The sequence below is a fragment of the Cyanistes caeruleus genome, chromosome 13 (assembly GCF_971803275.1).
Source record: "Cyanistes caeruleus chromosome 13, bCyaCae1.hap1.1, whole genome shotgun sequence".
NCBI classification, from domain to species: domain Eukaryota; kingdom Metazoa; phylum Chordata; class Aves; order Passeriformes; family Paridae; genus Cyanistes; species Cyanistes caeruleus.
Window position 1 is genome coordinate 7,083,664 of NC_141713.1, and position 9,900 is coordinate 7,093,563.

The window sequence follows — 9,900 nt, forward strand, 5'->3', positions numbered from 1 at the left end:
CTTTGGCAAATGAACATCCAGTGCTTAGCCTCATTTTTATATGGTTATAAATAATTAACACTGCAGAACATTGGTAACATTGCAAAAGCCGGTCAATAGCATTTGCTTTTCCAAAAGGTCGGGTGGATAAGAAAATAAAAAGGGTGGAAAACGGCATTAAGGCAACACTTCTAGGTTCTTACAAATAAATTGATAGCTACTCTGCCTAAATTGGGATGTAGGATGTAGGATGTGAAACCACAGTGGAGCTGGATGTCTGATAGTGCATCTTGCCCCAGGGTTTTCCAGAGCAGGGACAGGGTTGGGACCAAGTGTGATTCCCTGGGTAGGAGTGGAGGGGCTGAACAAGGCTGTGGTTCTGGCTGTGCCTGCTCCTCATTTCTCCCAGGCCCACCTGGCTCTGCAGCAATGCCCTGGATCCTCACTGCTGTGCCACAGCAGGAAGCCACGGTTCTGCCAGTCCTGAAAGCTGCTGAACTTTGAAACCTGGCAGCACGTACCTGGTCACAGCGCCAGGAGCTCAACAGCTTAATGCCTCTCCACATGGCTGAACACCATAATTCCCATCCTAATTATGACCTGGTCATTGTGCAGAGAAAGAAAGCACGGCCAGACACAGTCCAGTTATAATCCCTTAACTGCTGCTCAGATGAGCTGTCCTTGTGCTGTCTAATGATGCCAGATTACAGCAGGCAGGGGAAAGCCATGGAAAATTATCAGTCTCTGTGTGACCTACAGGAAAGTGCTGGATGCTGAAATCCCTCCATGGGGTAGCTTGGCTCACTCTGGATGGATCAGTCCCATCACTTTTAAAAAGTGGACAGGGCGGTCTTTGGATGTGCTCCTCTCCTGCTGTAACCCACAGGTCCTTGGGCTCCAGCAGCATGTGTAGAATGGCATGGGGGAAAATGCTGATGTTCCTGCTGTCTCAGGGAGTTTGGAAAACAGGGAAGATGCAGCACAGCTTTCAGAGAAAGCTGGCTGGTGCATTGGACCATCAGCACCCAGGACCTGCATGTAATCACAGAGGGACAACTTAAATGGTGACCTCCACAGCAGTCTTTTTACAGCTTCCTCAGGGTGAGCAAAAGTAAAGCCTTTTTGAGAAAAGTGGAGCAGGACATGATTTTTATACCCAAGAATAACACATCTTATCTTTGCTCTGTGAATATGAACATTTCTACCCTCCAGAAAGTACTTTCTCTTTCCCAAACTCCCTCAGCTCACATGATAGTTGGCAAAATGGGTTAAGAAGCCTAAATTTCTCTGACAGTTAAAATACAACCTGAATAATTTATGCAGCTTCACCCCAAGTTAAGAGGCAAACATCAGCCAGTGTGCTTCAGCCAGAGTTCCTTGAAATCCTACCTCAGCTTTGGGTATTTTAGGTCTATTTTATTCACGAAACATGGAAAGAGAAGTGGAAGCATATGAGCAAGCATACCCCAGATCTCTTCTAATTGAAGGTGACATGAGCTGAAATAATAATAATCCCAGCACCTGTGTTAGATGCATTAGTCCTGTGTGTGCCTAAGGTGTTCTGCACACACACCAAACTCCTGCCAAAGCACTTCAGCCCATGCTGCTGCACCAGAAGAACCAAAATCTCCATTGTGCCTTGCAAATTACTCCCCAGTGGGATTTTAAATATTAATTTCTTTCAGGTTATTAATCATTTAGAAGGCAAGAAATCTATTTAGGCCATGGAGTAGAATGGGGACTCTCCTTTGTCATTGTGACAGAGGTTGGATAAGGTGTCCTGGAGTGGTGGAAGTGGGCACCACCTCTCCTTTGCACCTCCCTGCCTGTGAGCACTGCCTGGGATGGAATAGCTGGGGGCAGAACCAGTGCCAGAGTCAGTGCATGGGGACAGATTTCAGAACTCGCTTCTAGGGCACAGTGAGAAGTCCCAACAGGCCTGCAGTGAGATGTGAGCCTCAGGAACCCTTGAGAGATGCTACTTTCCCCTTCCCACCACTGCAGCGAACTACAAGCCACATCCATGTCAGACATGGGATGAGCTTTGCATCATGTTCTACCCACAGCATCCCTGGAAATCTTAAAGATTAAAAATGTAGCAAACCATAAATATTTGAAATCCCCTGGAGCTGGCATATGTACTGTCTTTAAGCAGAGATTTTTGATCTGGTATCTGTTTTTTCCTGCAACAGCAACATGCCTCTTGCGAAGTTTTTTGGTGGTTTGTTTTTTGTGGGTTTTTTTTCCTTTTCCCTTCTCTGGCAATGAAAAATTTCACATTGCTGTGGCACAGCAGAAGCAGAACATCACAAGTTCCATTTGTCCAGCTGCACAGACAGGAGGGGAGCGTTCACCTCTCCTGACCCCTGTGCCACCTCTTTCTGCTTTTCTCCTTCTCTGAGTTTTGCCTGTGTTTGGTGATATGATGATGATGTGGTGATCTAATGAGGGATGGCTTTGTAGCGAGGTGTCCTCACTTTCTCTGCACAAGAACAGGTCTAAAATGGGGAGACTTTTTGCTGAGCACTCTGGAGGTGCAGGACAGCATGTGCAGCCAGAGCCTGCAGCCCTGCACTGCTGGGCTAACCTGCCCCTAGCTCCTTCGGGAGGATGTGGGAACCTCTTGCCAGTGTTTAATCCAGGGGATTCTGGTGGCAATGTGGTGGAAATGGCAGTGTTTAGCTCTGCCATTCCTCAGATTAATGGGGACAAGTGGTGCATGTTGCAGCATCACTCAAAGCACTGTTTAAGTTGTTCTTGAACAGCCTGGGAAGGCTGGCAAACGTTCCAGGGCAGGGTGGACAGTCTTTTTCTTGAATATTCTCTGACTAACGCTGGGAATGTAATCAGGCTATCTCCTATGTTTTGTGCATCTGCTCTAATAAGCACTCTCCTGTCTGTCGAAGAGAAGAGCCAGGAACAGCACCAAAAGAAATTCCCACTTGCATCCAAATGAGTGTTGCCTGGGGGAAGGAAGAACATATTCCTTCTCTTGACTTATAATTAGAGGGAAGAGACAAATCAGAGTTTTGTGATGAAGTAATACAACTTTTATAGCCCAGGATTCATCCAGTTACCCTGTATGATTATATCCAGCATTACCCCAGGGTGTCCCTGCATTGTCCTGCACTGATTCTCCCTCTGGAGCTGAACTCTGCAGACTTTGCCTTGCAAGATATCTCTCTGGAGCTGGAGATTGGCAGCTGTAGTAATTTTCATTAGCAGGCTCATTAGCCTTGGATATGGATCACCCTGTAGGGGGAGACAGTGGCTCTCCCTGGTAAAACATCTTTTGTGATCAAAGACAGGGAATATCTCACTCTCGTTTCCTTACAGTTAAGCTGAAATGCAATTATGTTCTTCCCGAGGCCAGGGAATAGGGAGATAATAGCAAGCACTGACTTCCCCCAGTGAACTTTTTTTCCAAGCAATTTTTCAGAAGGATTTCCCCACCCACCTTTGCTCTGATGATTCTGCAGACCGACCTCTTCAGGGCATCTCAGGTTTGGTTCTTTCTCAGTCTATTGCTATTTTTAGCCTGGTTTCCCAAGCTAGGAATCCATAATCATGTGCTCCCTCACCTTTGGTCTGGCAGTCCCTCAGACCTCCTCTAATGGTCTCTGAATTAATTGACCAATTTCAGCCACTCTGGACAGCAAAAATTATGTTTCTTTGAGTAGAACAGGCAAAGGAGGGAGATTTGCATGTTCCTGTTAATGAGGGTTGCCGTGAGCATTACCTGTCCTGCTTTGGTCTAGATGGCTGCTCAGCACCTACCAGCCTGACACAGACTGGTCTTTTTCTTGCTATGGACAAGTGACATGGGAAAGAAAAGGATGGGAAGACTTCAGGGCTGAGAAAGGATTATGTGTAAGGGATGCTTGTGAAGGAGAACTGGGCTCGTTAAGGCCAGCAGAGATACAGGACACTGACCCACTGGAGAAGGAGTTTTATTTGTTTCCAAAATCTACTGCACTGCTGATGGTGGTAGAAAGGATTTCTGCTGTTATAAAATGTCCTAAGGACCTTGTTCAGTGTCGTACTGGGAACCAAAGGCACCTGATGTACTCCCCACTTAACTCTTCCCTGGAATAACCTAGCTAGGAGAAAGACCTCACTGCTCAACAACAGCTCAGCTCCCTTGGAGACTTACCTAAACTTCATCTCTTATAATTCCCAAACTTTCCTTGCAGACATCTGTTGAGAAGGTCTTCAAATGCTTCCTGTTTAGCCTGTACAGCCCTGCACTTACAAGCACTGCTAACAGAGACAGCTCTCACCTGCAGGCCAGCAAACTGCATTGACCCACTCATCAATGAGCAGTGATTTCCCTTTCTTGTCTCTTTGCTCCTTCAACTAATCCTTTGTTTAACTGATATATTGTTAAACCTTCTAACAGTTTTGTAATCAAGATCCAGTTTTGGCTCAGGTCATATTTTTTTGTGTGGGTTTTTGGGTGTCTGGGGAAGTTGTAGTACTTCAAGGGGACAAGTGTTGCTGCTTCTTTGGCCTTCTGAAGTACTGCTAATAGAAGAGGCAATGTGACTCCATCACATGGGGAGTTAATTGAAACCCTGGCTGTCTGCTCTTGGCCATTATGTCAGGCTGAATTGCATGTCATTCATCCAGAGCATCCTCAGCCTCCCCTGATGCTTCTTACCCCCATCAATTTGGATTTCCAAGATAGCAGTTGGAGGGAAGACAAAATTTTCATGTCACTGGGCAACGAAAGTGATATTCATTTTGCACAGATTTATTAGGTGTCTGGAAAATGTATCGCTCCTACGTCCACTACATAACAAAGCTGGCCAGTATGGAAGGTGCCTCGCTGTACTCTGCACTGGTGGCTGTCACTGGGAGCAGGATTGCCAGATGTCCTGGCAGAACATCAGCCATTCCCTGGAAGTGCCAAATGCTCCAGCTCACACTCTGGATTGCAGGGAGTGGGTGTTGTTGAGTAACTGCAACAGCGGCAGTAGCCCTCGTGTCCCTGGAGTCCAGGAGCTGCTTAAATCATAGCATTGAAATTCTATATGGTGGCTCATAACAATGAGCTTCATTGATCCTGTCCACACTGAGGGCCTGATCCAGCCAAGCATCTGAGCAGGAATATTGCTCTGAGGCAGCAAATGTGTGATTTCACTTCGCTTTCCTCCAATTTAAAATGAAAAGTACATCCTCAGAACAAATCTGAATTGCTTGTGTAGAAGGGGAGTCACATTCCCCTCAGAGTGCCAACTGCAGGAACATCATGTCAGGGTGGTACAGAGTGAGTGTACCCTGAGAGAAGAGACCTGAGCCAGCACTGAAAGGATTGAGCAGCACCTGCACAATCCATTGCAACGTTTCAGTCAGAGGGAGGGAGTGGGGAAGCAGCCCATGATGACAGTCAGCTCTGGGTGACCATTTCTGACCTGCAGGACATGCTGGAGGCAACCCCATGACTGTCCTGATTCAACTATGTTGTTGTACCCAACAAACATGATTTCTGCCCAGCTCTGAGTGTGATTGGGTTGAAAGTGGGATTGGCAGAGTCCTCAATGTGTTTCTCACTCCATATGCAGCAGTGGGTCATCAGAAGCCCCTCCTCACTTCCCTCCCTCCTGTTTTCCTCATTTACTACCCTTTGAGGGGGTAGTTGTAGATCATTTTGGAGAGCATTACAAGCCAGGAACCTTGCCTGCAAGTGTGAGAAAATACTCAATTTCCAGCTGGGTAGGATATTGATAAGGCTACATGTAGCTTTTGAATGTTACTTCAGCAGACTAATTATGCTAAATCTATCTGGGAACCTTGTGCTGATGGTGAACCTAACTCCTGTCACTGCAGGTTAGGGTCTGCCACTAACCACAGCTGAGGAAGGAAGAGATGCACTGTTCAGAAAACTCATTCATTTGAGGAAGACAGGAATTGCCAGTACTTGGGGGGACACATGGGGAGAAGATGCATCCACAGCTCCCTTTGTGTCCCAACCTGATGCAGTAGTGAGCTGTAGCAGTGTGCTGGCATCAGCTGCAGGACTGGATGTGCTCTGGTGGTCTCTAATCTGAGGTGCCACAGGACACACCAGCATCTGCAACACTGACAAGTGCATTTCAGTCTCTGCTTTTTATCCTAGGCTGTTTTTTTAATCACAATTGTGTTTTAAGGGGATCTGTGTGTTGTGTTGTGACTGTTTCACATGTACAACTTGGACATCTAATTTAAGAAATCTTAGGAAGCTATTTTCCTGGCTTCTATTTCACTCGTTGTCACACCTGCTTTGATGTATTAAGCCATCACTTGTTGTGTGCGTGCTGTTTAATCCTTTTAATTCCTTTGATTGCTAGATGTTGAAAGACAAAAGGAATAAATAACTGGAACAAAGACTGGAACGTGCACTTGAAGCATGCTTCCCCCTCCTGAAGTTGAGGTTGTTCTGCTTTTACACATAGAATTAGTCCAGTTCACTTAATCATCTTTTTCTAATGGGAGATGCACGAAAAGAGGGATTCTCTAAGGTGAGGTTCAGCAGTTGAGGTGTCCAGGGAACCAGAGAGAGACTCTTGCCTGCCCTTAAGCTTCTTAATTTACTTGCTAATTAAAAAAAATTCAAAGCACTCCCCCCAAAATTAAGTCAGGGTTTTGTCTTTATACCCATGGGAAAGCTGTTTTTCTTTTGGTGAGGGAAAACACTCTGGGCAACTCTTGCCTTTAATAACTTCTTCCCCCTAAAAAGGTGGAGGGATCTATAGTCCAATTAAAAAGCATCTGCCCCAAGATTAAATATTCTATAAGCAGCTAGAAGAAAGGTTTGCCACAAAGATGGTTGACTCACCATCCCTGGAGGTGTTTAAAAGATGCATAGATGTGGCACCTGGGGACATGGGTTAGCGGTGGATTTGGGAGTGCTTGTTAATGGCTGGACATGCTGACCTAAAGGTCTTTTCCAGCCTAAATGAGTATGATTCCATGAATACTGACTAGAGACACTGTCATACCCAAGTGTCAGACGCATTTACAATTCAGCCTCCAGCTGGGAGGTGACCATGCTCTGACACCTGCCCTCACAAACATTTACAGAGACTTTCTGGCTGGCCCAGGCTGGAATAACGTGGTGTAATTAAAGTGAATTTGTGCTGTGCCATACAGGTTGAGGGGCTGAGGCCAGAATAGGCTCAAAACTCAGAAAGATGAATGAAGTTTTCTCATCCCAGGGGTCCTGTTGATCAGGAAGATTTACTGTTTGCTGTTAAGAATCTGAAATCAATAATCATCAGACAAAAACACATTGATAGTGATGCACTTGCTGCCTGCATGTGCCTTGTGCTGGTTTTGCCCCCTTTCTGATCTGCAAAGCCCCAGGTACCCTGGCAGGGCAATGTGCACTGCTGCAGCTCCCTGCATTTCTGTCCTGAAAATGGAAAGGGATTATTTTTGTATGCTTTTGAATGTGTGAACATTTCTAATTTTCTTGCCTGCTCCTGGGGCTTTAGCTTTGTTAACATTTTGGTAATGAAGCTGTGCCTTAAAAAAACCTTTTCACAAAAAAAGCATTCAAGCAATCAGTTCAGAGCAACCAAAGTCCTGTAGCTTCAGAGTAACCACGTTGCCTTGTTCATTTTTTCCATTTAATGGCATTGCCTCCCCTGCTCACCTCACACGCTTACTTCAGTGGGAATAGTCAAGTGGGAGCTCCAAAATTCAAATTATATTGGATGTGTTCTTTTGTTCCTTTTGAAGAGAGGTATAAAAGGCCAGGCTGTGAAAATTTAAGATTGCATTTTTGTTGTACTTGGGAATGCATTTATTACCTCACGTCTTAATCTCTGTGTTGCCTTACTTTGTGCCCACCTATGGAAAGGATCGTAGTCGGTGAGCAGTGAGAGGAGGGAATCCATTTTTTCTCCTGTGCTTTGAGAAGGATAAGTGTCAGACTTGAACAGCTGCAATCCAAGATCCCAGGGAGTCAGGGGCAAGATGGTCTGGGAGATGCTCCCAGGAGCAGCAGTTATCTCCCACCTTGGCATGTGGCTGCAATAAATACAGGGCCCAGCAGCACCTTCAGGACCCTGGTGGAGCAGGGTATTTCCATCAAGGCCACACCCATCCTCTGATCCCATCTTGTCACAGCACCACTGCCACGTTAGGATTGTGTCCAGGAGGTTAAAACTGAGGCCCTTTCAGCTGAGCTTGCGATTTAGTCTTCCAGCTGCTCTCACAGCTCTGGTTCTGCATCATCCATCCCTCCAATACAACCAAACAGTGAGAACCAGGATTTGTTTTCTAAATTTACACACTCAAAAACTAGTTTTGCAAGTTCTCAGTGTGAGCCATGATCCTTCTCAGGTGCATGCACAACCCAGAATGCTGCTAGGTAAGCCCATCTCCCTGATTCTCGTGGTATTTTTGCTTTTCTCATGCTGGTATTTCAATTCAAGCTGAAAGGTACAACTAATGCAGAGTACTGTTCCTGCAAAGGATTCAGTAACCTGGATGTCAGTCATGGAGAACTGGTCCATGTGTCATTCTATAGGCTAAATTTGACTCTAGGGGTAAATATTTAATCTTTTTCATTTGTTTAGTGATAATTTAATAGACAAATGACAACGCCAGAGAAATAACATCATCCTTGGTGTTAGAAAGAGTTGTTGCAATCTGTTTAGTAAAGACATAAACATTTTTAATTAATAAAGTGTTCTTCAAAAATGCATTATTTACTGGTTTGAATAGTAATGAGAAAACAATTTATCCTATTTAATGAACCATTTTAAAACAGTTTTTTGACAAAGAGAGCAACAAACTGTTCCCTTTGGCATTTTTCTTCTCCTGTTGGTACTTGCATGTAAAACCAAACACAGTAATGTGGTGAAATAGGGTAAGACTTTCCAGAATCTGGGCCATGGAGTCAGGTTTAGCCCACCCTAGTTTTCTGGGGAATGCATTACTCTGTCCCAAGCCAGGCTCTATTGAAACACATCACTGAAGAAATAAGAACAGTTGACATTGTTGAAATGTCACCTCTTGGTAACCTCAGTTTATTCAGGGAACAAAATGATCTCTCAGTACAAACCTGTCCTGATAATCTCTGGAGAAATCCTTCCATAAGACTATTTAAAGGTTATCTGCAATTTGGCTGGAAAATAGAGTCAAAGCTGTTAACATGACTCTGTCTTTGTATAATCCTGGAAAGTTCAGTGTGTATTTCTGAGTTGTCAAGTGCAGAGATTTTGGCCTGCTTAGAGCTATGGCAAATACTCCTGAGGATTCTTGTCAGAATTTAGACATGTATTGATCAGGATGAGTAAGAGGAAAAGAATAAAAAGTCAACGTGAAGCATCCTGAAACTGAAATGCAAGCATCGAGCAAAAAAACATAATCAAAACTTATCAAAGACCTTTTCTGACACTAAGAATATGTTAATTAGTGTATGTTAATTCTATCAAGTGTTCCTTCACACTGTGGAGGAAAAGGTTAGATTGTTGCTGAGTTGGAACTCATTATTGGATATACATCTCTTGTTTTTTGACAAAATACGTGCATGCACAGCAGAACAAACCAGTAAAATGGGGAAAATGAGCCTTTTCTTGATGCTCACAAAATAGAAGCCAGTCAGTCCCAAGTGAGTGTTCAGATGGGGACAGGGGAGCCACAGGGACAATTTCCCTTATCTAGGCACAGGTGTTGATGTTTTGGTTAGATGTGTTTCATTTATCTTTCCTTCTCACCTCCTCCTTGATGGGCTTGCTCTGTCTGGTCACACTGTGATGTGTGGGATGGGCCATCTCAGGAAAAGCAAAGGGGAAAACTGGGCAGAAAACATAAGCAGGATGAGGCACATGAGGAGGAGAGAACAGAGTGGACCCACACGTGTGAGGCTGGGAGATCCTTGCTTCTCCACAGTGACCAGCTAATGAGTGAGAGGACCTTTGAAAGAGATAT